The sequence below is a fragment of the Lutra lutra genome, chromosome 1, assembly GCF_902655055.1.
Source record: "Lutra lutra chromosome 1, mLutLut1.2, whole genome shotgun sequence".
Taxonomy (NCBI): Eukaryota; Metazoa; Chordata; class Mammalia; order Carnivora; family Mustelidae; genus Lutra; species Lutra lutra.
Genome location: NC_062278.1, coordinates 62,193,967 through 62,220,146, shown reverse-complemented (window position 1 = coordinate 62,220,146; position 26,180 = coordinate 62,193,967). Strand labels below are relative to the sequence as shown.

Sequence of the window (26,180 nt, the reverse complement as noted above, 5' to 3'; positions counted from 1 at the left end):
CAGATGTGATGCGTCCTTGGTGTTTGCTCTTAGGAACTGGATGAATAGCAATATCGCGAACTCCGTGGAGTTGGGAGCTATGGAGGATATGGAGGAAAGAGCAGATTTGGGGGCAGAGATAATTATGAATTAATATGGGGCATGTTGACTTTGTAATTCTGGTCCAAGTAAAGAAATTATGTAGGTGTTTGGATAGATGACTCAGGAACTCAGAAGAAGGATTAATGCTAGAGAAACAAACCCTTCTTATCCTTTTTTTTTTCACTTATGCATATGTATTTTCTTTAGAATGTAAGCTCACAGAGTGCAATGCATGGATTCTGAGCAGTTTTTGAAGTGAATATGTATCCCCTATGTCATTTGATGATGAATACACAGGTGCTACTTTCATTCATTCTGCTGTCTTTGGAAAGTCCCAGATGTATATAGAAAAGAGGTCCTAATGAAAACATATGAAGGGGCACCTGGGTGGCTTGGTTTAAAGCCTCTGCCTTCGGCTCAGGTCATGATCTCAGTGTCCTGGGATCAAGCCCCATAGGGCTCTCTGCTCAGCAGGGAGCCTGCTTCCTCCCCTCTCTCTCTCTCTCTGCCTGCCTCTCTGCCTGCTTGTGATCTCTGTCTGTCAAATAAGTAAATAAAATCTAGAAAAAAAAAAAAGAAAACATTTGAAGACTTCCTGAGGATTCATATGGTTTATGAACTCAATGAAATGTAAGACAAACATAAATTATTGTATCCATAATGATACGAGACAGAAGGGAAAGCACATACTCTGTAGTTTATTAATGGAGGTGGAATGTATGTGAGTTAGAAGGAAGGTAAAACTTGAACCCAATTTTGGAAGTGGGGAGAATTTAAATAGGCAGTAAGGAGTATGCACTGTGTTTCATATTGGGGAAGTTGAGAGTAGATGTATGAAGACATAATTCACTTTCTCCTTAGAGGGAAAGCAAGGTTGGAGAACAAGGAGATTACCCTGGCAAGAAAAGAATTTGTGTGTTTGTGAAGTTAGGAAAGATGAATTTATAAATGTTAAACTTAACCCAGTGGCACACTGGTCCTCGTCTCTAGAGTATTTCAGAATCACTTTTGGAGTTTTGAAATGTGGATTCCTGGCTATCACTTCTGGAGATTATGATTCCATAGGTCTTGGGAGGACCCTGGCATTTGTACTTTTCACAGGGAGCTTGTTCTGGAACATACCTCCTTCCTAAAGCTTTGATTATTTTCTAGGGAAAATAGACCTACTAGACTCCTAGCTAGAATTTTCTCCAGTCATCATTCTAGTGGGGGCTCCCAAGCTGGCTCCTCTGGCTTCCATGTTTATTTCACTACTCATGCAGAAATTGAAGCTTATAGTTTTCTCTTTTAGTTATGCTATAGACAGAAGTTGTTTTAATTTCTCTCCTTGTTGATCTACATTACTTGTAGAGAATATTTTGAAAGTTCAAATTTAGTTTGGTAGGAACCCAGAAGTCTGCAAATTTGTTTCAAGAGTAACTTCCTGCCTCAGTACCTGGTTGCCACACTGCCCTACATACCTTGTACATCATTTACAGCTAAATTTATAATTCCGTAGACTTGACATAGAAACTTGTGATGCTACACTTTAGCAATTTAAAATTTCTATGGTGAAATAAGAAACTCAAGCTTTAAAAAAGTCTGTCTTTTGGATTCTGTTGAAATGTCAAAGTTTGGATGTCTGATGTTATTGGTATTATTTTTTTAAAGGACAAGAGACTCAGTTGGCTCAGTGGTGAGGATATGTTTTTGAGATATACATGGCACAATAAAGGAGTTCTAAGGAGAGGTTCTGTTGAGGCCATTCCAGGTGCAAGGCTGTTCCAGGGACCTTTGCAGCAGGGCTTCGTGGGACTTTAGTAGACTGGGTATCAGGGCTTGGCCCTTCTTCACATCTCCACCCAATTCTTCTGTTGGTACTAGTAGACTATATGTCCTTTACCTCTTTTATGACTTGAAATCACCTGTGACCTACTCTGGCTCCTCCATTTTCTTACTACTTAATAGTCCCTCACACAGTAACCTATAGCTAGGTGTGGGTGTACGCGTGAGTAAAAACTGTGGAAGAAGTGGTATCTCTTACTAGGATCCATGGGTGCAAGAAATGCCACAGTTATTACATCAAACACTGCGTAGGGAATTAGATTGCATTCAAGTGAACTCCTCCTTACTTGGCCAAACCTATGATGATTTTTCATGAATGACTGTTTCATGTATTCTCTGTAGCATCAGCACCTATGAAACAGATATAGCGCTGGTGATATAAACAAGAGTTTGGAAATCAAAAAGGGCAAAGTGTTACGCTGCAGGCCTAAGTAATATGACTTAGTGATATGAATTGCTATAATGAACCTAAATTGAATGCAAAATTTAGGACTTCAGGAGAAATAGATACAATAGCTCTGTTCTGATTCCAAAGATTCCACATCATTAATTCACAGGCCATTAGAATTTTTTCTAAGGAGAAGCCTAAGACTAAAATCATAAACTATTCAAGGCTTCTATTTAAGAGATAAGAGTATCTATTATAATTATGTAGTAATCTCAAACACTTTAGATGTTTGAAAGCAACACATAATACCTATAAAAACAGGAGAGGGAAGACTCGTGGGCATAAAAATGCTCATAGAAAGTCACTTTTTAGGCACTTAGGGAAGGAATTTTTGTGTAGATTAGTATTTTAAGTAATATTTTGTTACACAGGTAATAAACTTTCATTATGGAAAAGTTCAAAAGAAAAAAAAGTATTTAAAATTTTCCTGCCCAGAAACAACTTTTAATGTTTCCATATATATTTTCCAGCCTTTTTTCACTATGTGTATACACATTTATCACACCTTAAAAAAATATTTAACTTGGCAAGGTTTATTTAAATAATAGATCAACCTTTCCATATTGTTGGCTAATACACCTTTTAATTTCCAACTGATTCCACAATATTCCAAATATTCCACAATATTCCAAAATCATTTTCATGTCATTGAGTAGTATTCAAAATGTGATTTTTAATAACTGCATAGTATTCCAATATATGGATGTATTTACTTAGTTAACTTTCTCTTGTCAGACAAAGATTCCAGATTTTCACAATAGTAGTAAGTACTGCCATGATAAAAACTCTAGATTCTAAATTTTTGTGTAGATCTTTGGTCATTTCTTTTAGATAAACTGCTAGATGTGAAATTTCTGGGGTCATTAGTAGTTCGTATCTTTTTAAGTTTTTGGTGCATGTTGCTAAGATGCTCTCCAGAGAGTTGTACCAATTTTATTCTTTATGTGGTAACATCTTAAACTTGCCTTTTAAAAGAAAATTCCATTTAAAGTGTGCCATTAGTTTTCTCGTGATCCTCTCTGGTCCACCAGTTACAGCAAACTCAAACTTAACTCTTATGTCAACGTTATATTTAAAGTTATGGAAACATGTTTGTAGATCAGTAATGCTGCAAATGAGATAGCTTAAGGAATATAATCTGACAGTGGGTTAGAATGTGTTCCTGTTTTGTGCCTGCTGTGTACAAGCATTCTGCTTATATTAGATAATAATCGGACAAAGAGAAAGGGAGGAAGAGAGGAGGAAGGGAAGGAAAAAAGAAAAAAGGAAGGGAAGGGAAGAGAAAGGGGGAGGAAAGAGGAAGGGAGGAAGGAAGGAAGGAAGGAAGGAAGGAAGGAAGGAAGGAAGGAAGGAAGGAAGGAAAAGAGGAAACCCACCTCCCTTATTTGGGCTATTGAGCACTCACATTACATTAGGCACTGAACTGAACATGCATGAGTCCTGCCCTCTGCCTTACAATTCCAGGCACCATGAGTCATAAGGCATAATATGAACAGTGGGCTACTAGGCCATATGGGAAAGCCAACTACAAGACACCTGTGCTCCACACTTGCAGATGGACTGTGTGAAAAAGTCTTCCTATCTGAGGAGTCTGGGAGAAGGGAAGGTTTGGGTATCTGTTTCAACTCTATGATAGTGGAGAAACTCAAGGGATTCTTGCAGGGGTAAGTAGAGATAAGTGGTAGACTAGAAGTAAGTGATGGCATGGGGAGAGAAATAAAAAATCTCGTTCCCACTTTTCCCACTGTGTCACCTCCGGGACAGTCTGTGCCACTGGGAGGAGGCCAGGTTCCTCCATGTGGTATAGCTTTGAATTCCTGAGGTTTTCAAGACTGCTCAGGGAAGGCGATGGCATGAATATAGGCTCTATTTTTTTGTGAGGACAACAGGACGATATTTAAAAATAGGGCCTCTTGTGAATAATCAGAAAGGTTGCTGTGGACCTGGGACATCCTGGAGAGCCAGTACCATAGAGCCAGTGTGGTTTGTCACACTGCAGGGAGGTGTCGGGGGGCCAAGGATTGCTTGATTGAGAATTAAAGAAGCCAGAGTGCCCATCGCACTGCGTGGACTGAACAGGCTTTCTGACAGTTCCTAAAACTGGTATGAGTTAGAGGGACTATTTTAACAATGACATAAAAATTCCAAATAGCCCTTCTGCAGAGATACACATTTCAAAAATGCATAACAAATGACATATAGTGAAAATGTAAACAAGCCATTTAATAACATTTTAATGCTTGATTCTGATCTCTTAATTAAAATGTGCATAAAAGAAAACAATGGTGGAACATCTGTGTGTGTTATTGGGATAGCAGGATTTATGCTGCACCCTGGGCTTTTTTGTCCGCTTCTCAGTGTGTATGCATGTGGGAGAGTGTCCTCTTTGAGGCACAGTTCCCTGCTGGATCCCTACCGGGTCCGTGCTCCCACCCACCATCTCTGGCCAGTGGCTGCCTCTTCTTTTCTTTCCTCCTACATTAAATACTGTGTGGCATGTTCGCTGCTAAAATGAAACCGCTGTCAGCATTCCATCTGAAAGCCACACTTCACCCCACCCCTCTAACCTGAAACCCTGACCTAACCCTGACTCACCCTTGTTATCTCAGCAGATGTACACAGCATTATCTAATGGTTCTGGCCTCAGTGAATAATCTCCAAGAGCTCTGGGGAACCATGGCCCTTTGTGTCTGTGACCTTGCCACAGTTATTACTCAGCTGGACACTATGTGGCTTAGATGTTAAAGACAGAAATTCTACTCACCCCTGGTGGTGATTTTTAAAAAATTATTATTCGTCTGGGGGATATATCTCTGAGCTTCATTTGGCCCAGTTGTTAAATGAGAGGAGCCACAATTGCAGAAGTAGAGGGTTTGTTAAGTACTTTAAGGTCTTCCAGTGAAAATGTTATGCCATGAAATGCTTTTATTTCTATCATCACTTGGAACGTACCTGATCACCAAAAAGTTTGTCTTTGATTAAACCAGCATAAAAAGGACCTCACGTGTTCTTTTACTCCCAAAAGAACTATGTATCATTTATGCAGTAGAAAGCCACAGCCAAAAGGTCTCCTTAAACACATAATACTTAATATTTAATGCCCCTCTTTATTAGAGGGACATTGCTGTGGGACTCTTTCTCATCCACACAATGTTCCTGCAAAATCGGTGGTTTTATTCTTCATTCCACAGGCAATGAAACTGAGATTCAGATCCATTTAGGTGATGTGCCTAAATCTATATTGTTAATTGGTGGAAGGCTTGGGATTCACATTCAAGTCTCTCTCCCAATCTCTCTCTCCCAATCTCTCTCTCTCTCTCTCTCTCTCTTGCCCATAATCCTATCCACGCTGTCCGTCCACACTATCCTTTTCAAGGATAGCTCCCATTTCCTAGAGACAGTATTGAGATGGTGTTCTGAAAGAGTTAAGTAAAATGCACCCTGTTTGTGACAAATGTCTGAAACTTGTTTTTATAACTTGGATTTAATTCACAAATAAAGAGTAATTATCAATATGTCACAGATGAAGAGCTGCATGTATGGATCAGGGTAATTTCTGTTCCTTGGCTTATGGATGCAGTATGCCCCCAGGGAGTTTCACAAATCCACATGGCATCTCCTGGTGCTGGGTGCTGTGTAAGCTTGAACAACGAGTAAAACTCCCGTGTGTCGGGGTAGCTCACCACTGGTTTATTTCTGAGGAAATCTGCATGAAATTACCGTAGACATGGGTGCATCTCTGAATTTGCTCTTAACACTCAAGTGGGGGTGAAATACCAATTTTTGGTACTGGCTTTGTATTTTTTGATCACTGTTTATTTTTGGAGATGTTGTCCCAAGAGAAGAAGAGGGGTGTGGTTCTTTCTTTTCTTTTCTTCCTTTCTTTCTTTCTTTCTTTCTTTCTTTTTCTTTTATTTTTTTATTACCCTCTCTTCTCTTTCTTCTGCCTCTATTTCCCATCTGATTCAATTTTATCAGTTTGCTCTAATCTTTTGATGAAAAAGACATAAAATGTTCATACACTAGAAGTTATTAAGACTTTAAATCACATAAGACTACCCTTGGGTTTTTTTTTGTTGTTGGTTTTTTTTTTTTTTTTTTTTTTTTGGCCCGAATTTTGCATGTTTCGGTTTTCTCTTTGAGGGTTTGGGCTGTATACTAGAGGTGTGAAGCTGATACCTGTTCTGCTCCCTTTATTTTTGTCTCAGTCTGACAGAACCTCTGTTTTAGGCCTTCTACGCATTAGCCCAGTTGTTAGATTTATATGATGCTTAGGCTGTGGTCCTCGGGGGTTTGAAGGGCATTCAGACATGTATTAAGGAAAGCATTAAGATCCAGCGGGAAAAACACAGGCTGTGGAGTATCAGAGGAGCTCGGCTTCTTGGCTCACTAGCTGTGTCACTTTGAGTGAGTGATTTAACAACCAGGCCTCAAGTGTTTTCTCTGTCAAATGGGCATGAACAAGAATACCTGCTTGATAGAGCTGTTATGTAGATGAAATGATACAGCACATTTAAACACTTGGAACCATTCCCGACTCTCCTTGAATTGCTTCCATTTCATGCGGCAAAGAAAGGGGAAGAATAGGATAGGATGGAAATTAGAAGATGATATTGGGTCTGAGAAAAATGTTTTCATCATCTCAAGCCAGCATAGCAGAGGGTTTATCCGGAAGGCAGAGGCCTGGGTGCTACTTCCAGGTCTGCCACCAGAAAGCTGGTGGACCTTCTCTCTGAGCCTCAGTGTCTTTGTTCCTTGTCTTTAAAATGAGTAAGTCAGAACGCATAATCTCTATTTTGTTAGGTAGTTTTGCTTTCTGAAGAGTTTTTCTCCTTTCCAGAGTAGTCTATGGCTGTCACTGCTGAGTGTGTAAATCTCAAGGACTGTAGACAGACCTATTGTTGAGATACGCTTTTTCCTTGTACAACTATGTTTACATGTACATCTATGTTCTTGGTCTATTTGTCATGTGTCTGAGTATTTATGCACCTGTATGCTTGTTGAAATAAGCACACTAGCATACATTCATACATTTTTTGTGGGTATGTGTGTTTATATATAACCTGTATATATATATATATATATATATATATATATATATATATATACAGTATGTGTGTATATATATAAATATATGTCTGTGTGTATGAGAAACAGATGCACTGTAGGCAGATAAAGCAGATAAATATAGATCCAAATAGAAGCAAAGCATATAAATATAGATGTTATATAGAGTGAAAGCAAGCAGATCAGCACCATTTCATTATTGCTTGAAGTCTTTGTAATAAAAGAGTTGAAAATCAGTAACTGACATTGAAATTATTGATTGAATGACACTGTCAGATCAGAAGGCACGGTGTAAGGTAAGAAAATAACCTGTCTTTCAACTTTGAGGAGCAATTAGCAGGAAGATTTGTTACTTTTAATTATTTGATTTATGAAAGTTTTTAGATGCTCTGTAGTGTGCTGTTTGTTAAGAGTACAGATATGTCACCTTTCTTGAAAATACTACCAGGCAGCAAGAAATCATACATAGGGAAAGAACACCTACTCCAGTCCTGAGAAAGGACTTGACAAAGGTGACAAGATCCCTTTTGTGTGCAGGCTGTGATTGGCAGCCCTTTCCTGTTTCCAGGTCTGGACAGACAGTTGGTTTAACGTTATTTTTCACACGCCCTTTGAAGTCTGAAAGGAAACTCACCTAAGAGAGATATTTTGAAGCACAAGGCCAAAGTCACCATTGTTAAGTTATTTTTGTGGGGACGCTTGCAATTGTGTTCAGTGAGTGTGTTGTGTGAGTAAAACTGGGCTTCCATCTGTTACTTTCATGTCACTGTTTTCACCAGTCAAAATAATTGTTTGTGAGTTTTTGCTTTATTTTGTTTTGTTTTAGTGGAGAGGGTATTGTGAGTTATTTTTAGCAGGTTTGAGTTAACTGTGTAATTTTTTTTTAACGTTGCAAGTTATATCTTGGTCATGCATTTAAATACTGTTTGAAAATAAGGAGCGCCTCCTATTTTCCTCCAGATCTCATCTATTTCCCTAAACAGATCGCGTCTATTCTTCAGCTCTGTCGTAAGACCATCCAGAGAAGCTAAAATTTGAAGAAAGCCCTTGAAGTTGTGCTGAAACAAATCTTGCTTTTGCCTAAGCAAAACTGTCAAAGTTGTTGCTTTTTTTGTTGTTTAGTTTACTATTGCTTTTCCTTATAAGGATGAGAAAAGAAGGCTAGGAAGATGTTCTAGATCTCGGCTCTTTTGTGCTTCTACTAAGCCAGAAGTTAGTGTTTCTTCCTTCCTGCTCCTAATCAAATTTAAACTTAAAGCACAAAAGGAGGGCAGGACAAAGCAATAAGAACGTATTAAAAGTTGAGGAATAAATTAGTGCTGCCTAAAGAATTGTTCATTTATCCTTTCAAATCTGTTTGGCTGCTGTTACTTTATTATTAAGTTCTCTCCAAGTCATGATTTTAAAAATACATTAAAAAAAATCCCAATGGTTTTAGGAATAGGACATCTCTCTCTCACTCACACAGACACACATTCCTCTTCTTTTCTTTGTTCTTTCCTTTTCTTCTGCCTTAACGTATTTAATCTGTTTAGCTTTTGTCAAGTACTTTATATAGTAAATTGCCAGAAATTTTGACAAGTAAAAAAAGTTTATAGACACATGCACACATATCATATACACCCAAATACATACACATACACACAGTCATATTAAAATTATTGATGTACTATAAGATCAGATGTACATCTGATCATATATGCATTATATTTTAGCTATTATCTAGTTATTTAGTATAAATCTTTAAAGGGATTTTCATAAACACTCAAATATTGGGTCTGATTGAAAGGTTGCTGGGAAATCGTGCATTTTCTTTTCTATGACAAAAAAACATTTTCCAGATACACATTTAGAAAACAGGGATTTATCAGAAGCAAGAGCAAAGCAAGAACCTGTTTCTTTTTAGGAGTCATTTACCCTTCCCATCACCTACTTAGAGCATGTGGTGGCTCTCATCATTGGCACGAATGGGTTTGGGTTGGTTTGGGGGTTTGGGGGGATTTTTTTTGTTTTTGTTTTTGTTTTGATTTGTTTTGTTTTGCTAGATGGCTTCATATTCTGCTGCTGACTTTGTGGTGCCTTACAATACCTGTGGGCCTGGGAATCAAATAGGTCCTGATCCTCACCTGCACAACTTTTTAATTAGCTCTGTGTCCTTAAGCAGGTTAGCTAACAGCTCTGTAACTAGGTTGCTAATCTATGAGACTTCAGCCAATCTTATTTACTTCACAGGGGGTTTGCATTAAATGGAATAATGCTAATGAAGTACATGGCATGTAATATGTACTAAATAAATGCTAGTTTCCTCCTGGCCTATTAATTTTAATGTGTGTCTGTTATTTCCTCCTCCTGTCCCTTCTCACCAGTGGCAGAGCATTTACTGTAGCTGTTAGATGTCACAGCCAATGCTAGAGAAATAAGAAAAATTGGTTTTAAAAAAATTATTAATTATCTAATACCCACCCTGAAAACGGGCATATGGAGGAAGAGATCTAAAGAAAACATTAGGAATTTTTGCCTCCCATAATTGTTAAGTTTTCCTAGTTAGCAAACAGGATTGGAAGACTTTTCAGCACAGTGTTGCCAAAATCCTACTCACATCAATAAAATGGAATGAAATATCTATCCAAGTGATGCGCATTAAACATTTTAAAATAATAGGACATCCTTTTATTTTATTTCCCACTCATATACTAGGTTAATGTCCTTCATTCCACAGTGGATTTTGTTCACCTTAACTCACTGTAGATTAGGCTCCTTAATTAGCACCTACTCTTTAAAAAAAAAAAAGTTCATTTATTTATGAGAGAGAGGGCCAGGGAAGAGGAGAGGGAGAGAGAGAATCCTGAGCAGACTCCATGCTCAGGGCAGAGCCTCACGTGGGGCTCAATCTCACAACCCTGAGATCATGACCTGAGCCAAGAGCAAGAGTTTGACACTTAACCAACTGAGGCCCCTGCACCTAGTCTTTTTTTGAAGAAAGGTATCAGGTCAAAATCCAAATACCACTGAAATTTCTGAATAGTTACTTTATATTTTCTCTTTTAGGGAATAAAGAGGGGAAAAAATACTTCCCACTTGAAGATACTTGGAGCTGTGTTCAGCCTAGAGCTGATCATTTTAGCTGCATTGTAAACCCCATAAGAGTTAACATTTTATAAGGGAAACAATGACACAATCTTAATTAGATTCTGGCAGCAACATTCCTGTTATCTAGGGACCTCATTCTCATGTCCAAGTTCTCTTTTTTTTTTTTTAATATTTTATTTATTTATTTGACAGACAGAGATCACAGGTAGGCAGAGAGGCAGGCAGAGAGAGAGAGGAGGAAGCAGGCTCCCTGCCGAGCAGAGAGCCCGATGCGGGGCTCGATCCCCGGACCCTGGGACCATGACCTGAGCCGAAGGCAGAGGCTTTAACCCACTGAGCCACCCAGGCGCCCCTGTCCAAGTTCTCTTTTAATCTCCTCAGACTTTACTTTCCTTGTAACTGCAAATTTTGTATGTAAGTCTTTCTGACCTTTTTTTTTTTTTTTTTTTTGGCATTGAGAGAGTTTGGCCAGTATCATGAAGCCACATTAAGCCACCAGATTTCTCTGGACCTTCTTCTGCTATGCCATAATCAGTCCGAAAATAGTTGTACCTCTGGAATGGAAAGACAGGGAAAAGAAAGGTGACATGGTGAAGTGGAAAATGAGTGGTGTGGAGATTGTGAGCTTTGCTCTCCATCTGACGAGATTCCTTGTAACATAGGCTCCAGTCTCATTGACAGGGCCGGGGTTTACACAGCTGTAACATCCAATGACAAAGCCTCTACATTGTTAGTATCATGTTGCAGATTTTATTTTTTAATTTGAGTATATGTGAAAAGCCTATTTATTGTATAATGTTAAATGCAAATTTTTTCTTTATGACTTCTAAGGATCTCAAAGCACATGAACAAAACAATGATTTTTATAAGGAAGAGTAATAAACAAAATTTGGAGAAAGAGATGCAGAGTGAGAGAAAGGAAAGAGCTGAGGTTAGGAATGGGAATAAGTGAACTAGAAAGAGAGTTAAAAGTGACTGTATCCAAATATCCAAAGAATAAAAGCAAGAATGGAAAGAGGAGGAAAGATTAAAGATAAAAAATGAAGTATAAAACAGCTTTAAAGTGAACATTGTTCCATAATGTAAAGATTTCTTATAAAAGAATCTTTTCAGATCTTTCTCTATGGCATTTAAAATTAGATTCATCTTGAAACTAATATTTTACTATATGGAAACAAATGGGAATTTAAATAAAAACTTGAAAAAGAAAGAAAGAAAGGCCAAAAAATAAAATAAGATTCAGTTGATACAATATTAACTTATTCTATGCTGTGGAGAGAGGAACTGGGAGCTTTAGCTACTAGTTCCAGCTTTGTCTCAAAATACATATCCCTGAGAAGCTTACCTTCTGAGCTTCAGAATCTTCATGAATAAAATGAGGGGTCCAGGCAAGTTCCTATTCATTTTTTAGAATCCATAAAATGGCAGAGCATGTGGGATAGTCTTGTCAGTATACTGCCAGGATGCTTATTTAAGGAAGTTGCTAAATTTGATTAGATTATATCATTGATCAAAGTAAAAAAAAAAAAAAAAAAACCTTTTTGAAGGTTTTGACTGAAATGTATATGCCTGTTCCTAGATGAATTAGCAAGATGGTAGCCCCACTATTTAAAAATTACTATGGCTGGGGCTGCCTGGATGGCTCAGTGGGTTAAGTCTCTGCCTTCAGCTCAAGTCATGATCTCAGGGTCCTGGGATCGAGCCCCACATCGGGCTCTCTGCTCGGTGGGGAGCCTGCTTCCCTCTCTCTCTCTTTCTCTCTCTCTGCCTACTTGTGATCTCTCTCTGTCAAATAAATAAATAAAATCTTAAAAAAAAATTACTATGGCTGCCACTGCCAAACATGCTTTTAGTTGACTCTTCAACTGGAATTTTTGAGAGATTGCCCATGCAACTTTTCCTCTAAAGATCTCATTCACCAATTCACTGAAAGATGGCATTTCTGACTCTCTAATCCAGAATATTTTTCTTATAAAACTCCTGTTTAACCAAGAAAATGGAAATCAGTACATTCTTGGTTGCCCTGCTATTAATTTAAATTTGCATAACCTAATCAAAACTCAACCTGCCTTGCCCTTCAACAAAAAGCTATATTCTCTCCCATTACTAAATGGCTACATTCTTCTCAGTATTTTTTAAAAGATGAATTATGTTGATATCCCATGACTCTTCCTTTAGAATGTGTCCATGGAAATTAAAATGGACTTTTCTGTGCCCAAGACTGAAATGAAAAATAGTCCAAAAGGGCTAGTGGAAATGAACACAAAACTTTGCTGATGCTATCAGCATTATAATTTTTGTTAAGCTTTTTTCCGATAAAATGGAACTGAACACAACTGTCCCCAAATAACTGTCTGATACTTCCTCTATACCATCATTTTGTGTCTACAGATAAATCATAGAGTAACATAGCTTAAGATTTCCTGTAAATCGTGGGAATGTGTTTTTCTTAGGCTTTTTTTTTTTCTTTTTTCTTAGGCTTTTTAAGCTACTTTTCTTACAGAGATGTTTCTCCATAATCATTTTACGGTTTCAACAAATACTTGCTGGGCATAGAGAATGTGCCAAGCACTGTGCTAGGTGCTCAACACACAACATCCATTATTAAAGCAGCCCTGACAAATGGATGAGTAGGCATCTGTTTAATATTTAATACACTAAATTGGGTGAAAAGAGATGATTGGATGATGAGAAATGAAAGCTCACATTCTTATTCTTTCTTTTGGCTGTGATTTTTCCTAGTCACCATTTCCAAACCCACACTGAGGAAGGAAAACAAGGTCCCTGCCTTGTCCTTGAGCTGGCTGCTAATAACGAGAACTTCTCTTTCTCTTCCTCACCTTACTAGTTGTTCTCAGCCAGAGGAGGGCACTCAGGTACAGGAAGGTCCTGTCCTTAGCAGCAGAACCAACTTCGCTCTTACTTTCTGGCCTATGATTTAGGAACTCACAGTACGACATGGGAAACACTGAGGGCTAGGAATGTCTGTCATCAATCTTGATCGAAAGTTAAATTTTAAGTGCTCTCCATGAGCATAATGTAAGAAATCATTTGAATTTCTTTTTCAAGTGTTGTTCATCAGTTTAGAAGATTTCCTCCTTTTGCCCATTTCTCATTGATTATCCTGTATTAGGCAGTTCTGGGTAGCTAAATAATTGGTGGCCTGTCTTCTTCCGAAGGAAAGCCGTGACCTCTTCAAAGATTTCTTAATGCATTCTTCATGCAATTTTAAAAGGAGATGGGCAAGGTAGAACATATTTCTACTTGCCTCGTGTGTCTTTCAAAGAGTATTTGGGACTAGGTAAACTAGTGGGGCTATAGCATTGGCTATCACAGATACAGAGGCACAAATGCATAGAGAGAATGATAGTAAGTGCATATGGAGAAGTCTGACAGTTGAGTGGAATTGCTTTCAAGTAATTTGACACATTAGTACTTTCATACATTTACCTGCCAGTAATCCTAGTTAGAAATAAGGTTGGAATATTGGGGTCACTAGCTCAAAGTCCATTTTTCTGAGACCTGAACAATAACCAGAGGTCAGAGCTAGAGGGAACAAGAATGAAACTATTCTAGGCTTTAGAACTGTGTCTCTAAATAAGCTTTCTCTCTTTCCTCTGTTCTTCCTTTCTCCTCTTGTCGTCCTCTCCTTTCTTTTTCCTCCCTCCCCCTCTCGTTCCTTTCTTTTTAGTGCTATGAATTCATTAGATGGCATAGTGTAAATCAATAGTAAACGCTAACCGCCTACTCTGTACTCAGTTACGCAACATCACATAACCGGTACACAGAGACAAAAAGGGAAAAAGCACACACAGCCTTTACATTCAAAAGCTCTTGCATAATTTTACTTTTCCACAGCCAAAAAGAAAAAAAAAAGGAAATAACAGATGGGGAAACTTACAGTTTTTTTTTTCCCTTTTCTCAGACTGTTGAGGAGGGAGTTAGTTAACATCCGTGGCCATTTCTAGTTGCCCTAGGCTGCAGCAAAACATCCCATAATTGTCAGTGCCTTCACTGACTTTAAAACAGGATTTTGTGACCCTCCATGATGTGGTGAATTTTCCAAGTAATAAAAGACTGAAATTATTCTGAGGTGTTTAATGCTGACTTGGTTTTTACTTGTTTTGTGAAAAATCAACAACATTTAAAGTATGAAATGAATTTTAAAATAGAGAATAAGGAAGACGGCTGTGTGTGTGTGTGTGTGTGTGTTTTCATTTGAAATGTATCCTGATGTAATATTTATGTAAAAAGCCAGTTATATAAACCTTGTATTTCTCTCGCCTTTTACTTTGGGGGCTGTAGAAAGCTCTAATGTTTTTTGGGTTGTTTTGTTTTGTTTTGTTTTGTTTTCTCATGACAAACTCCAAAGTCTTAATGAAAGAAGAAACATCTAGATGCTATAGCACAGACACTTGATTCAAACTCCCTATAGAATTCATCCCCTAAACAACAGTTCTGCTAGGAGCCTGCAGTTTCTGGAATTTCCATTTAGAACTTTCTGTCACACTCTTCCCTGGCACAGGGAATTCATTGCACCACCTCTAAGTCTCTTTGTCTCTTTGTAGCCCTTCACTCCTTTCCCACACCGCCCCCCCCCCACTTTTTCACCAGAATAACTCTCTACCCAGCTTAAGTGGGAACACAGTGAGATTTGTATGAGGTCTATTAGTCTTCTGTCCCCATTTATAATATTTTATTTCATTTAATGGACTGATGTCCTCTGGGAATCAGACATGCACTTGATGAGGGACGTTGGAAGACTTTCTGGTTTTGTTTTATTCTTCCTTTGTAGTTTCTGCCTATTGAATGTTCATAAAATGGGTGCACAGGCCTAGGCACTGGTGGGTATCTGCTAGGGGAAAATATGTGTGAGAGGTGGTGGCTGGTACTAGTTCTGATCACTCATAATGCAATCCAAGACGGGGAGGCAAGGAAATGAATCCCCTTATACTGGAGATCAGGAACATTCCTCCAGATCGTACTTTCCTTCTGGATGGAAAAGCCAGATGAAATTGGTTCCTTTGATTTGACCGAAGATAAGCAGTGAGTGTGCCTGCACTTAAAAAAAAAAAAAAAAAAGATTTTGGCTATGTCCTATTTTGTTTACCTTTCACCTATGTGTTAGCTATTAAATTTAGGATTCTCTCTGTATGGAAAAATCTGGTGCATAAAGATAAAAATCATAGCCAGGAGAGTTTTATCTGGTTTTTAAAGGTCTCAGTGCCTCAATGTGTGTCTCTCTTGCAGCAACTGACTGATCAAGAGGATTGGGATTATCATGTCTCTGTATCTGTGAGGCCAAGGGGGCATCTTTAGTTGTCTTAATGTATAATGAGTGAGCTCGTATATACTTTTTAGGTATTTTATCAGTATGCTTCCTGGTTGTTTTTTTTTTTTTTTTTTTTTTTTTTTTCTTAAAAGGATCTATAGCTCAGGTAAATTTGTTTGGGGAAAAATAAGGAAAGTTGGTCAGAATACTCTGTTCTTTCACCAGGAAATCATATTCCTAGGTATACGTTTTCTGAGTGTCCCTCTCCATGTGTCATGGCTGAGTTTGGATTCCAGGAATGCAATTCTGTACATATATACCTGCATCATGTAAAATGCCATACTTTATAATACGATTTGAACATGATTATTCATCTGTAACCAAGCACTTAGGAGTCGTTTTGTGTATCCTGAGTTTCAGATGGGCTGCCTGGATTTAAAAGAAAACTTAGAATTCTATAGCTAGAGCATTTTCTTGGTTGTCAAAAAGAGTTGGAGGTGTGTATTATAAAAGAAATAGAGGAAAATGTCTTCAAGTAAAATATCTTCAAACTTTTTTTTCGGCCTGTTTCTCAGAATAGCTTCCGTTTTCATTTTCGGTGGGTTTTTACACTCTCTGAACCCATACTTAGGGCAGAATTGACCTTTCAATGTCCGATGGCTGCCAACTGATTCAGGTCAGCCCTCATTTTCAGTTGTAACCAGGACCTTGGAAAACATATAGGCTACTTCGAGTTTTCCTTTGGTGATGTGGGATCCAGGCTTCGAAGGGCCGGCAGGCCTAAACTTTCTGTTCCCACGGCATCCAAGAAGCCAGGGAGAGTTTTAAACAGTTTCTAACTCTTCAGAAATCCTTCGTAACACTTTCAACCTCGCTTCTCCTCCCCGTTGGCAGTAGTAAGAGATATTTTTAAATGTTGCAACAGAACCTTAGCCACTGACTTACCTTCAAGCAGAATTACTCTAGCTGTGCCTTGCAAATAGTAGCCCCTTCATAAATATTTTACCACATTTTTGTGAGCTGGTGAGGGGCCTTCCATAGCCATTCCTTCACAGTGCTTATGCAGGTGAGCAGCAAACCTTGAGAGGAAGGAAGGGTAAGATGAAATCTGATACAGTGCTCTTCAGGTCCCAGCGATGGACAGATCACCCCATTTTATAAGAAAGCCCTTATTATCCTGTCTTTGTCTTTATAAAAGTAGCAAATAGCAGAAGTTAATTTTATGTTTCCTAGAGGTCTTTTTCAGTGGTCAGTGCTGCATGGAACAGTAGATGATTTAGAACATAATTTTTGGCAAGCTACTTTGGTGGTCCTCATTAAGTGCCATAGGCAGATGTGTTGGGAGCTTCAGATTCTGGGTTTCAAACACATTCTTCTTGCCCTGTGCCATAGGTCCTTTGAATCTTGGCTTTTCTCGTTTTCCCTGGACAATTGTCTTTCAGACTCCTTTTATTTATATAAGTGTCAGGATGAAGACCATAGACAAATTTTTATAAAGTTCTTCCTTTACGTAGAGTTTCACTACTTTTAGTTACAATAATTCCAGATCTTTCTAAATCAGTTTTTACTTCAGTTAGTTATGCTGGTTGTTTTCAAGGCTCCTTTCTGGTGGTGATATTGAGGGTGGGAGGTGATCTCTGATAAACCACCTATGGCTTCTAAATTATAAAAGCAGTGAAAAGACAAGCATGTGGAATCATTGATAGACTGCTGCTCGTTAGGCAAGCAGTTTTTAAAATGCAGATTATATAATATTGGGGGATTTTGTTGCTCCACAGTAGAAGCTTTTTAAATGTTAATTTGGGGTTTGTTTTGTTGCTCTGTGACTTAGCATAAAAGGTTTTGGTTTTAAAAGGTTTCAGTTCAGTCGTTCCATTTGTCTTACAGGACTTGGAATTTAATACTATACATTTATTTATACTCATGAAGGAGAATAAGGCCAGTAACTCACAACTCATGAAACCAAGGGTAAATAATCCATAACTCGTTCTCCCACCATTGCCACAATATTTATATCCAGAACACAAGTAACAAACAACCAAAAACAAGAAGAAACCAGTTTGTTTTTATTTATAAAAATGTTTAATCAAAAGTACAGTAAAGTTCAAATGGAGCTGCAAATCCTGGTGGTTCACAATGGTTTGATTTATTTTTTCAAACAGACCATGGATAATTAACCATAAAACATAACTTTCCCAATACAAGTTACAGTGAATTGCAAAAATGGGCAGCAAGTCATCCACAACTGGTTGCAACTGGTTCGAGCCCTTAAAGCTGAGCCCGAAGACAGCTGCACACACCCCTTTCCCAGCGTACACTTGTATGTCCTTCCCAAAAGGAAGTCTCCTTTACTGTCTGTGTAGTATCACTGAGTCAGCATCCCAAGGTGAGAAGCAGATGGGTTTTTTTCCCCCATGATCATCGTGTTGTCATGCATTTATTAAATGCCCAGCATTTATGATATTCTTTTCATTTCAGAATGTTTCGCCATCACTAACTGGATATTCCTCACAACTTTGCTGTCCGGTGAGTAACTTCTGTTATCCCTAAATGGCAGTCTACAATATTGAGGTACCAAGAAGTCAAGTGTGTTTCTCCCAGACTCTGAAAGAATTCAATATAAAGGTTGTGGTGTGTCCATCTTCTCAAATACTAAATTTGAATAGAACTTATTTTGACATTGGTGAAGGGTACAGATTTTATGTCCAGTTTGTTTGTTTGAAATACTATCATTTAAAATGATTAGAAACATGATCCCAAGAGCCTCTAATCACAGATTTCAACAAACATTTCATGATAATTTTGCCACCCAGAGGTAGAAGTATTCAAAGGACTTGTTTGGCAGCTCTCCGGGGATACAGATTTCCAAAGGAGATGCCTGAATGGACAGAGAGGGTGATGTGGTGAGGTTGGAAACTGATGTTTCCCACGTGGAACATTGGATGCTTTGGCATTAAACAAACAAAAACAGAACTTCCGAATACATTTTGTGATACTTTGAACTAGTTATTATTATTCTATGATACACTAAAAATTTGAAATGTATTTTCTTCATTTGAATCAATCTTAAAATCAGATATGATTGCTCTTGTTTACACCCACAAATGGAAGGGGAAGTGTCCTTTAGGAACATGAATACAGATAGCCGCTTCTTTTTTGAGCCAAGAGGACCAAGACCAGAGCTGTGAGTAAGATTAGCTTTGAAAGCTTTGAGGGTGTGTGTGTCTTTTAGTGGAAACTGGTGAAGTTTCAAAAAGGTTGGTATTGTATATGGCCTTCTAGAATTCTTGAGATTTCAGTGGCTGGGAGTAGAGTGCAGGTTAGGACTAAGGGTGTACTCGTAAAGCATCCTCAAGTCAGAAAGAGCCTAAAAGAGCTTAGCGTTTGCTAGAGGTTGGCCGGCGTTGAAATGTCCTGGCAAGTGTACTGGAGAGGGAGGAGGACCAGAGGGGGTGACTTGCCTGGCATCTGATGATATTCTGCCTGGCTCTAGCCAGGCTTATTTAGTCATGAACATCATATTCATCCAAACCTTTAAAAGTTATACTCTTGACTTCACTTTATATGAATGTGCATAAAATGAGGAAAATAATCTCTTGGGGTAATAAAGATAGCTCTCTAGTGGGGACTTTCCATATCTACTGCACATAATCCATAGTTGTTGCTGTATTTTTGTTTCTCATTCTGTCGCACATCTACCTCTGTCTCTCTGAACATACCCATCTTACCAGTGAAGGCCTCCAGCCTTTAGGATTATAACCACTCCCACCCCCCCACTCCCACGCTTTATTTCTTATGCTGACCAAAAAGGAACTCCTATAAGTGAGCGTCAGGTCTCAAGGGACAGGCTTACTTGGTAACTTAAATCTGTTGCTCCCATTGCTTTCATCGCAAAAGGATCTCATCAAAAAATGGCCTGAATTTCACTTTCTGGCTTGCAGAGAAACTGGTTCCTCCCCTATTTCTGTCCAACACACAGAAAGCTCTTTATGTTTCTATGATCAGATAAAAATCTGTATTGACATTTCTTTTCCTGTGGGTGTATTTCACTTCTAGGTATGAAGATTTAAAGTATCTGGGCAAAGCTGTGTGTTTGCAGTTTCTCTGTTTTAGTGAAAAGCTCCCCGGGAGAGGAGAGCACATCTTATCCACTAATGAATAAAAATTTATTTTCATTTGAAAATGATACATGCTCATTAAAAATAATTTTGAAAAGCACATAGGAGTAAAATGAAGAAAAATACAAGTAATTATTTCCATAATTTAAATCCAATCATTAATAACCATTGATGTATTTCTTTATTCTCGTTTTCCCCTGAGGATATATTTTTTAAAAAACACATTGTAAACATACGTGGTACCTAATTTTCTGTCCTGCTTTCAAAATTTAACCTAAGAATTTTACATGTAATTACATGGTTCCTATGAACATCATCTTACATAAGTATATATGATTCCTTATTTAATCTAAATATGCAACAAGAGTATTGTGGGGTTATTTTGTTTTGTTTTGTTTCACTTTTTATGCCCCCACAATGTCTTGCATGTAAAGAGTAAATGAATCAATCAATAATGACTAGAGGAGTGAAAGTTCAAATCAGTATGTACTTTTGAATTTTTTGTTATGAAATCTTCCAAATACGTGAACATAGACACACTACTCCAGTGAACTCCCATGGACCCATCCCCAGGCTGGCCTGCCATTTCCTATGCTGCTACCATATCATTTTGAAGCAAACCCCAGACATCATAGCATTTAGTCCATCGAGATTTTAGGCCCATAAGGACTTTTTCACATGTTCATGATACAAACATTTAGATAATTCTAATCATTGTATTTGGAGTATTTTTCTTCTGAGTATGCTGCCATTGTATTTCTTAAAATGTTACAATTGATCATAAAGTCCCGTCAGAGTGTTTCATAATATTCTTAGGTACACCTGTTATCCAAAGGGCAATTCGGTTGACCAGAGAGACATTTGACAGATTTGGCTAGGCTTCTTGGGGGATCTTTTTTCGGGGCACTATTCTTACTTGATTCAGAATGATGATTTGCTGCTAGTTTTATCATTATGGGATATATGCTGTTTATATACAATTCTGTATGTGAGGTAAAAGGAAACCAGAGTGTTCTGACTACTTTAGAAGCCCAGTGTGGCTGCAGCTAACCCATAGTGGATAAATATGGCCGATCTACTTAAACCAAACATAACACTGGATTTAAAAGCATCGTTTTTTTAAAAGATTTATTGGCAGAAAGAAAAGGTTTCTTCCTAACGGGGCACTTACAAAGTTTGAAAGGGAGGAATTATATATTAATAGTCTGAATAATTAAAAAAAGAAAAGCGCTGTTTGGGGAAGTGAGGGTCAAAAGAGACAGTATATTGTTGAACAAAGGGCACTCCCTATGTGCTTGTAAGTATTGCTCTAGTTTGCTCTGAGAATATTTAAAGAACCTGGTTTTCTATGGCTAGACTAGATCCTTTGCACACAGAGCTCCGCAGATGAAGAGAGCTCTGTGCAAATTATGCTCTCTGTAGAGAACCTAGAGTTAGGGTTTAGTCTTGTCTCGCTGTCTTTGAATTGCAGTCAGTGATGGTTCAGTAGTAGTGTGTTGTCCAAAAGGTGTATTCCACTCATCAGAAATTCAGGATGTGAGTAACTATGTAACATACTCATCAGTATAAACTGGATTTATGTGTTACTCAGGTCTATTTAATCTTAGGAGCACATTTTCCATTGGCCTCGAAAGTGAGTAGCTAGAATATTGATATGCCTAACCCTTGGGGAAGAAGAAGGGGAAGAAAAAGTGCTCTTCACTACACTAAATCTCTACAAAAATATGAGGGCTTACAGTATGGACACATACAAAGTATTTTCAGCCAAAGTTGGTAGAGGGAAGCACATGGAGGAAAAAGAAAAGAAATAACATAAGCAATAAACTACCCCAAGCAAACAGAAAGCATCTGTAAAATTTGCCAGACTAGATGGTGTAAACAATACAAACTTTTTTTTCTTCCCATTTCATTTTTTCCCTCTCAGCCTTCTGATCCTATTTCTCCTTTACCCTGGTTTGGTGTTACCACCATTAAAATGCTCTGAAAAGGTCAGGTAAGGATCTAATGGCTTGACATTGAGATAGGCATTCCAAGGAAAGATAGGTGGGTTCTAGCCACTAACTATTTTTTTTGTTTTTTTTTTATTTTGTATATTTATTTTATCATTCATTTATAGACAGAAATGTCCAATAACAAGTTCTATAATTTAAATATATATTTTATGCCACTATTTTAAAGCTGCAAGGATATTTTACCATACCCCATAACACCCATAATTTAAAACAGCTAACCTTTTCATCATTATTTTTAAGATTGATATTAACAATACAGCAACTGAAATAAAGGTATAAGTCTTCATCTGTTCCTGCATCCTGTTATCATACATGTTAATTATGTAATTCATGACATATAAACCAGAATACAAACTGCCTTTTAAAGATAAACATAAGTTTACCCTTGGTTCTTTCTAGCTAATCTATTATATATTATACCCAAGTGATCCATCAATGCCTCATTCTGATAATAGCTATAATAATAATTATTATTATTAACGATAGTGTTTGCTTCTTGGTATATGTGTGTGGGGTTTCCTTATGTTCTGCCTTTGGGTCTGGTATTTGCTCAATTGTTGTTATTTGGGACCATATCTATCCTCAAGCTATAAAACATTTCTTGGAATAAAATAGTATTCCATATCCTCTACTTCCTCTCCCTAGATAAGTTCAGAATCATCATTGGATGATTCTGCTTATACAGGGCAGGGAATCCTTTGTAAATGCCTGCGTCAAGCCAGGATTTTCATTTTAGACCAAAGACATAGAGTGTTGCAAAAGAAAAAAAAATGGTTTATTTATATGATCAGATCCATGTTTCACAAAGTTGGCATATTTTCTGGACAAACGTTATTGGATGTGCAATACATCATCATATGCAATTACCATCAGGATAGGAGTTACAACATTCTCTTAGTGAGATCACTAGGGTGATCCTGCTTTACCTGGAGTGGCAAGGGAAGATTGAAAACCCCATGCAAGACAGACACTCAAGATGTTTTTCCAGCCAGCTCAGTCCTTTTACATTGGAAATGCTAAAGAAAAGTCTTAACTTTTTCTTCCTTCATTAAAGATGACTCAAAGCCTCTTATACAGACAGCTTACTTGGGAGATGGTCTTCTCTTTGGGGGACTGCTCAATTTGTAAACCATGCTAAGGTCCACAGAGAATTAGTTCTGTTTGTTCTATCCTACCCTGTGAAATATTCTTGACATGCTGTTGATAAATTTTTTTTGGTCAAAAGTAATTTGCTTTCTGGTTTTTGAGGGCCACTCTGTGAATCAACCTAATGTATTTGTGGTGTGGGGAACTGTAACCTCTGAACACTAAGTTTAAAGACTTTTATAATTAATTATTTAAAGACATTTTAGACCTTAACTCTCTCTCTGTCCATGAGCAAGTTGATTGGTTAATCACATCTTGTTTATTTTTATTGTTATTGCTATACACATTGTACATGAAAAAGGAAAGAAAAGAGCTGTTTATAAGAGCTAATTATTGGCAAAATTACACTTTCTCTAACTTTTCTTACTTTCTTTTTGATTATATCAAGACCTGCACTCTAAGAAGTATGTTTCAGTTTTCCTAGTACATGACAGAGGAGAAAGATAAATCCAGTTCTACAAAGTGGTGTCAAGCGTAACTTGGCACAACAGCAAATACCAATAGTTTGTTCAGACCCTAGTCCTCCACTCATGGAGGACTTTGATTTCTGGCCATCCTTTGACAAAGATCCAGGGCAAGGAAGAGACTCTTGGAGGTCTCATCTTTTAGGAGGAGATGACAACTCTAGTGCATTTTTAGGAGCCTGAGTTATTTCTGAGACGGCATATCTAGCCCTTGGTAAAATCAGAACTCAGGTTTTCGATCAAATAAAAAACCCAGGGGCTGAGTCCTTAAGATTTTCTCCAGATCATTGTTTGAACAAACTTTTGCGGTTGCTTACTGTGTGGCAGGTAAATGTCTCCCTTCCTTCCTTCCTTCCTCCATTCCTTCCTTCCTTCCTCTTCCTACCTCTCTCTCTCACCTTCTAACTCCTTTAATTTTTTTTTCTTTCTTTAAGCAAGGAGAAATCTCCTTATAGATTGCTAAGGACTCTGTGCATATTTGCATGTAACCAAAGATTCTGTCCCTTGTAGGAACTCTGGTTGTCAACTGGTGATCTTGCCTTTGTCTTTTCTTATAGTTCTGCCTGTGGCGCCTGTCACTAGCAGTCAAATAAGGACAATTTTACCATTCTCTCCTGCTGCTCTAATTTTTTTAGTGCCGGTACATGAATTTGTTATTCTTTATAATTCCCTTTGAAGTTGGAAATCCAAGGGGAATCTAAAACCGACCAGATGTTTCTGCTGCTGGAGAGGGAAGAGAGTAGGATTAAGTTTAACAAAAACTTGGTCTCTCGGAAGAAAAATCATTTCAGCTGGAAATCATCTTTAAATGCACTCATTTGCTACATATCTGTTAGTTAATTTACATTTACTAGTCCTTTGTAGACAATATCGTCTGTCAATTTACCCAGGAAAATTCATAAATTTTGTGAACAAATAGATTCATGCTGTGGTTTGCTCAGGCCTAACGTCCTTTTTGGAGTTTTAGTTCTTGCTATGGCTCTACATATTCCCCTCGCGTGCTTTACGGTGAGGGTTGTCTGTTGTTGTGGTTGTTGATGTTGCTGAAGGATCCCCATCATGTCACATTAGGCCGGGAAGCCAGTTCGGCAAACTTTTGCAAGAGGGTGAGGTCAGTGCAGCCTGCGGTTAGGGAGGGAAGGAAAGGAGATTTGCCAAAATGCTTCGCCTTTCTTTATGCAGAACTTCATCCACTTTAGGGATGCGTAGATCAAAACAAGAATAAGACTGATGAAGACCTTCAGGGTAAAAAAGGAAAGTTTTGTCGTCCCTCAAGGATTCAGCTGATGTTGCAGACAGCATGAATAAACAGATTGAGAGATGAAAAATGGGAGAGAAAGTGAAGTACATGAGAGCAGAAGAGAGAAAAGGGCATCCGTGAATTGACATTTGAGGGCCCTCTCCCACGAGGTGTCTGGGGATTCAGGAGCCTGCACAAGAGGGAAGAATGGTTAAAAAATCAAATTGGAGGAGAGTCTTAGAAACCAATCAGAATGTTTTGCTGGTTTGGTTAGCACTTCACAAAGCATTGGATCGCAGAGATGCATTTTTATTTGCTGGCTTCCTGCACAGCATCTGTCACGCTGGCTCCTTACGTTGCTGTCAGGATTTCCTCGGTTTCCCTAGGTTTCCGGGGGGACAGAGAGCCCTGTGGATAACTGCTTGAAACCCCTTACCATGTGCAGTGGACTAGACGTTTGGAAACATTTTCCATACCTCAAGAGGGACAAATACTCACAACTCATAGTTTCTATTGCCCCAGTCTGTCTTCATTTTAAATAGAAAATCAGAGTCCTCAGTAATTATATTAAGCTTCTTAAGCAGCACATATCAATTGCGTATACCATTTTAAGCATTTTTTCAGCCTCTCAAAAGAGAGTAGGGGAAGAGACAGAGAGAAATCACTTAGCAGCTGATTCACTTATTTTAAGCAGCTTTCCCCATTTTAAAATATAAAAAATTCAGGTCTTGGAACATTGGGTGATTTGAATGTTCTGTAAGGATTTGAAAAAGGATTTTTAAAATATCATATGTTCTACACTCAGGGACCCGAATTTTCAATTTAGTTCTAAAAACAAAACAAAGCAAAACAGGTTGAAATGAGGGAGTTTCAACCTAAACAGTTTCTCCTCTTTCTTTTCATTTATTATTACTAATTATTATTATTAGTAGTAGTAGTCAGATGGTATGAAAAGCATTTATGTTGGTCTCACTGCTGTGACAGAACTTAACCTAATAATTCAAGACTTGGAACTTAGTGTTTCAATAGAGGAAACACTGTTTGAGGTATTTTCCATTCAAACCAGCATCAAAAGTTTTTAATTAACACCATCAGAAATTAATGGGCTACAGGCAGGACAGGGTTCCTCCAGACCCAACTATCAGGAGCAAGACAGCAAGAGGGACCCATTGTGCATGTTTTTATTTTATAATGCATTTTTATTTACTTGTGGAAGCAGAGTCCCAGCTGCACGTCATGTGCAGAGCCACAAAAGCGAAACCTGCTAGGGCTGCTTCACTCCAGCAGTTTCATTTTGCTCACTGATTATTGTCCTGAGTTCTTTGTGATTGTAATTGGTTAGAAAGTTTGAAATTAGCAAGTCCTTGTCAGCCTCTGAAAGCTTTGAAATCATGAGGCTCCATACAGCTATCAGCCGG

General features: G+C 38.1%; 1 protein-coding gene across 3 annotated transcripts in view; it reads left to right on the top strand.

Moving 5' to 3' along the window:
• ZBTB20 (zinc finger and BTB domain containing 20) overlaps positions 1 to 26,180 on the top strand; it is an 814,654-nt gene that overhangs the window by 418,556 nt on the left and 369,918 nt on the right. For all 3 annotated transcript variants that reach the window (XM_047725341.1, XM_047725317.1, XM_047725348.1), the window contains one exon: positions 18,261 to 18,308. The gene's annotated coding sequence lies outside the window, so the exon portion shown is untranslated. The remainder of the gene's footprint in view (positions 1 to 18,260; positions 18,309 to 26,180) is intronic.